The following is a 5,833-nucleotide window of genomic DNA, read 5'->3' as shown; positions in this document are numbered from 1 at the left end:
CGCCGGCTACTCGACCAGATCCGTGACGCCGCCCACGCTATTTATGCGGACGACATTACTATCTGGTCGACACGGGGTTCCGACGGAGCCATCCAGGACCGACTTCAGCAAGCAGTCGATACAGTTTCCGAGTACGCAAGAAAATGCGGCTTAAGATGTGCTCCAGAAAAGTCGGAGCTCATAATCATTCGCCCCCGGAGCCGTTCCTCTACTCCCCCTACCACTGTGCACGTGGATGGCACACCGATACCACAGGTTAATCGTGCTCGTATCCTCGGCCTACACGTCCAAGCGGATGGCAGGTCAAACTACACTGTTTCCCTTATATCCAGACAGATTGAGCAAATTCTGGCCATGATCCGGAGGGTCTCCAACAGGCGCTCGGGCCTGCGAGAAGAGGACCTGCTGCGCTTGGTGGAGGCATGCGTGATCAGCCGCCTTACATACCATCTACCATTTCAGCGGTTGACCCAAGCGCAACAACTTCGCATAGACGCAATGATTCGCAAAGCGACGAAGCCGGCCCATGGCCTCCCGAACTATACTTCCACACACCGTCTCCTTAACTTAGGTACACATAACACACTAGGCGAGCTGCTAGAGGCACATTGGGTCAGCCCTCGCCAGCGCCTCCTACTCACTCCTACTGGCCGCCATCTTCTCACACGGCTAGGATACTCTGTCCCACCCCTTGAGTCTGAAACCCGTCCAACGATCGTGTCGTCAGCGATACGCCAAGCACTAAGTATTCATCCATTGCTGGCTCCCTTCTCGCTGCCGGGTAACGAACGCGCACATGCGGTTGCCCGAGAAATTTCCCTCCGGGCGACTCGGCGTGGTGAGGCGACTAGTTCAGAGTTGGGGGATCCCTTGCTCCGTTACAAAGACATACTCCGTCATTATACACGCATTCGTCGCACCCACGCCGCACCACCGCCGTCCTTCTCGCGGTAGGAAACAGTGGCATTACGCCAGTTACAAACCTCAACTTTTCCTAATCTTGTCTCTCTCAATAAATTCTACCCGCACTGTTATGCAGATCGTTGCCCTGGCTGTGGCAGCTCGCCCGCAATCTTCCACGTCACGATTGAGTGCACTGCAAACCTCTTTCCTCCCTTGCCAACTCTCCTTTACCCCCTACGCAACGAAGAGCTGTGGGACGATGCCCTCCGCGACGGACCTCCCGAGGTCCTCCGAGCAGTGATACAACGGGCTCAAAACATCGCCGGAATCATCTTAGGTACCCTGGACTGAGGGTTCCTCCCACACTGCTCTCGGCATTCAAATATTATTAATAAAGATGTTTTACTCTCTCTCTCTCGCCAGCCGCCGCTCCGAAACGTGTTTCGATGCTAGCGTAGGTGGAGCTGTTCGCGGCAGGCGGGTTGGGCGAGCAGAGAAGACCGATGCAGCCGCCGCCGCTCCTCGTGTCGCTCGTCGAGTGAAAGCGCAGTCTTTCTGGCGTGTTTCCGCTTCGCTCGTGATTGACTGGCATGTTTGTGCGCAGCGATTCAACAGTGCCGTGAATGTGATTTGTGCGTGTAGCGCATGCCTGCAAAGAAAGGCAGAACGTGTTTTGTGCCCCTGTGCAAAGGGGGGTATAAGACATGTGCCGAAAAGGTTTCGCTGTTTCGTGCTCCCACAGACGCTCTTCGTCGAGAAGAATGGGCAAGGAACATAAAACGAGAGGACAAAGTGCTGGATGAGACAAGTGTGGTGTGTTCCCGTCATTTTGACGATCGCTATGTCCAAAGAACTTTCAAGCGTATGATTAATGGTGAGGTCGTCGAAATAGAGTGTGAACGGCCAGCGCTCACTGACGACGCCGTTCCCACAATATTCCCTGACGCGCCCGCCTCTATGTCTAAGAGTGTCCCGAAAAAGAGAAAAAAGAGCTATCTCGCAGATAGTTACGCCCGAACACCGAAGCGCAGAGCGCGAAACCACCTCCTGGAAGACGGCAAAGCTCAGGAACACGGCAATGTAAGCTTCTCAGAGGCAAGACCACACCCATTCAGTGACATTCCACTGCCTTCTGTCCGCTGCAGCCGAATTGTGCTGGAAAATGAGCCTGCAACGTTATGCTTTGGGTGGCACTGCAGCTCTGGGGTAGAAAATTTGTATGTGAGTGTACTCCTCGTGCGCTCAGTTGGTGGCGCCACCGCTATCCAAGTGCGCAGCGCCAATGCGGCCACATCACGCATTTTGTCCCTGTTCCTTTCCCGGCGCGCAGCACGAAGTTGTGTCACGTTGTGTGCGGTGAACGTCGGTGCGTGAAAGTGGCAACGCAAAACGAGCCCCGCTTGCTGTTTTGCGGCTACAGACGAATAACGAACGTTCAGGAATACTTCAAACGAAGTAGTTTGCTTCGTGATGTCCTTGTACGCCGCTAATCACGTTTACTTTACGTTCACGTTAGATCAATAGGCACCCTTGAATTCACTATGCCAAACATTTTCAGACTCTGTATTGCTCTTTCAACGTGTATACGCACTTGTGCGACATGATAGGTTTGCTCCAGCTCTTCGTGGGTGAACTGAACATTTTCTTTAAAAAATGGCGGTAGCACAATAATTCCCTTCTGGCTTTCAGTGGGTGCTTTAATTCCAGGGAAACCCTTGTCCGCTAAAATAACATCTCCTGGTTCTATACAATCAAGAAACCCTGACTCCAGCGTAATGTGAGTGTCTGAGGTGCGGCCACCATACGCCTGTGACACAAAGGTGACTGTACCATTTGGCAATATACCTATCAAAAACTTCGACGTGTAATGCGTTGTAATGCGAAAACAGGGCACGTTTCTGTTTTGTGGTGGGTGGTTCTTCTGTGCGAAGCTCTGTGCAATCAATTATGTAGCGGCAGCGTGGGAAGTGCAGCTTAAAACATGAGGGCCCCCATCGTGGCTTGTACTGCTCCAAGCGATGGCTCCAGTATCCTTTTCTGCATTGTATTTAACAGTTTAGTTAATACGAAGTAGAATATGCGGCTAACTGTCGTGCGATGAAGGCCAAAAAGCACTGCAATGCCGGCAAATGAAACGCCCAACTTTATCTTCATCAGGAATATGGACAACTTCTGGGAAATCGGCACGTCCACTTCTCTCACAGCAATGGGTGAAAACACAGACAATAACAGAGAAAAGACGTTTGCGCTAACGTCACACAGTTCACGAAAGGCATCCTTTCTCTGGATCAGAGAATTGTAGCCAAGTAATGCACAGCTGCGTCCGTTCGGTCCAATAGCTGTCGATCTCACAGAGGCATTTGCTCTTTCTACACCTTTACACCTTTACACCTTTCTCAACAATGTTGGTATGGCAAACTTGTGTAGATGCGGTGCCTTCTGCTGTCACAGAGAGTAACAGAGTGCAAACACCTCCGTTAAAATCAGCATCTGTCTGGGTCATCTGAAAAGTTGTAAGAGAGCATCTCGTCAAGCTTTGCTTTAAGTGCTTGGGAAGAACTTGAACGCATTGAAATGCTGCGTTAATCTCAAGCAAAAGAATAATGTCTTGGTTGACAGGAACAATTGAGTAATGAGATATTAGTTAAATGGAGTCGCGATCGACTACATGTTCCCTGCCATTAGGACCACTTATGATCATTGGTGCATGAAATGAAATGCCTCGAAAGACTGCTTGAATTCAGACATAACACAGTGCTTCCAGCAAACAACTGGGGTGTGGCCTGAGGGTGGTACATCAGGGCAAGTGTCACTCCCAAATAATTTTTTTTCTGTTTACTATGGGACACCGAGCACGAGAGGTAAACACCTGTCTACCCAGCCCCTATTCTGTGTCAAGGGCGTGCCTCATTCGAAATTTCTGGCTAGGCCACTGATGCAAACGAAACACGCCTGAAGGCTAGTCTCCCATGATAATAATAAATATATAACACTTTTGCTCACCACGGATGCGGATGTGCCCGTTTCTTCCGGTGATGCAATAGATTTCGTCGGCGAAGTCAGTCGAGGAGTTCTCAAAGGAATCCGTAGTCGCCGTGATCGCGCTCTTGGATGTCGGCGCTTGAAGCACTGCGCGACGTCGCTGAACCCTATAAAAAAAACAGCTGTAAGCACGCTTAATGAATACTGCAACACATTTTCAGTTTTCATGGAGGCGCAACAATTTCTTTGAACTATCGGTTCAGCCGCGCTTCAAAGTCGTAAAGAACTGTAGCATCGCAGCAATTTTTTCTCACAGCCGACTCTAACCACTTCACGGGTAACCTTTCTACTAATAACACTCACCTCTCATACCTGTCGAGCTTTTATACCGGTAGCACTGCATCACTTCTTCTGTAACGCGGCGGAAACACAGTTGGCACATAGGCGGGATGGCCGGCAATCGTGCTCCCTTTGTTACCGACAAAGTGAGCACTGCAGATGACTGTCTTGCGTTGCGCTGGTTGCCACAAATCTCCATTCGGGCTAAAATAATAAAAGAAAACAAGGGAACCAACAATATGTTAATATTACCTGGAGAGAAAGCGATAGAAACCGCGCGAAGACAGGACGCGCTGGCTTACCGGGTGCGCCGAACGGCAGCGATCCAACGTTGTCGCCGATCAGCCTCGTACGATTTCCAAGGAAAATGATAAAACTGCACCTTCGGCAGTTTCCTGGCCGTGTTCTTGTAGCTGTTATGACATCCGCACACGCAACAGTAGATAGAGGTCCACTGTTTTCGCCGCGTACACACGCTTGCGTTGCTAGGGGCCATCGTCCACCTGCTGCGGCTAGGCGCGGCTGTGCGGATGGAACAGGGACATTTCGCCAGCCGCCGCCGCAGTGGCGCTGCAGGTCTGATTTGAAACAGCAGCGCTCGAGGCCACCGGAGGTAGCAGAGTTGCGCGTAGGTACGCCATCTTGCCTGAGAAGCAACCAAGTCTATGCGGCGATGCTGCACTCCGTTTTTACAGGCGACATGCCTAGCGTATCGTCGATCGACCGTGGGCGCTTTTGCATCGCTTGTGCACCGCTTTTCCGCCAAATCGCAAACAAAGCGCATCGAAACAGCTGACTTGATTAGATTGTGAAGAAAAAGGCGCTGCCCTTCTTTAGCGCGCGGCGTAAGATGCAGCGCGTATATCAGTTTTTTTTTCTTGAGTTGCATTCACCTGTGCACTTTCTCCGCCCTAATAACGTATGGGCACTCGCGTATCTAGAATAGATTGTGTATTCTATATACGCCGATCAGATGCAGCATTCGTGAACCGCGACGGTAGCGATTAGATCGCACCGAATAAACTTAGGGAATATGGTGATGTTATTTTATAGATTCCGGAAATCCTACAAAATTTTCGTGCGAAAAAGCTACTTCACAAGGTAGTATAAGGTTCGAAATAAGATAGCGTATTAAAAACTGGACAAACTTTAGTAATTGAGGTAAACAATCAGATACTTTAATAATTTTCCTTCGCTTGAATACTGCTTGGCACTCAGGTTTTGTTTCAACAGAGATAAATACGCTACTAAGAGCAGTGCAGTGCTCTTTTAGCATGTAAACAGTAACAAAAAGCACCGAGCCGCAACTACCTCTTTTTTTTTTTGGCAATAAAATCACAATGCGAATTTCAGAGAAAAAAACAAACACTAGTATATATGCGCGTGCAAATATTTTGATATAGTGAGCTTTATCAAGTGGTGCTCTTTTACAAAGGGAACTGTACTAAATATAATGAGGCTCATACTTGCTTATGTGCCATAGCTCTCAACATGTAGCCAGTGTAAAATATTACTGGTGAATCAATGACCAACCATTGCTATTTCGACTCTGGTACCCCATTAGATCTTGTGTAGGAACATATCCATCTACCAGCAAGCAGTGGATATC

At 49.4% G+C, this 5,833-nt stretch overlaps 1 long non-coding RNA gene across 1 annotated transcript; it reads right to left on the bottom strand.

The window, feature by feature from the left end:
- Positions 1-3,023: 3,023 nt before the first annotated feature.
- On the bottom strand, positions 3,024-4,737 carry LOC142565780 (uncharacterized). Its single transcript, XR_012824880.1, has 4 exons — positions 4,527-4,737; positions 4,249-4,428; positions 3,907-4,052; positions 3,024-3,406 (listed from the first exon to the last, which is right to left on the bottom strand). It is a non-coding gene; the product is annotated as an uncharacterized LOC142565780 (long non-coding RNA).
- Positions 4,738-5,833: the final 1,096 nt, after the last annotated feature.

This window comes from Dermacentor variabilis, unplaced genomic scaffold, assembly GCF_050947875.1.
Source record: "Dermacentor variabilis isolate Ectoservices unplaced genomic scaffold, ASM5094787v1 scaffold_12, whole genome shotgun sequence".
Lineage (NCBI taxonomy): Eukaryota > Metazoa > Arthropoda > Arachnida > Ixodida > Ixodidae > Dermacentor > Dermacentor variabilis.
This window is presented reverse-complemented; position numbering and strand designations above follow the sequence as displayed.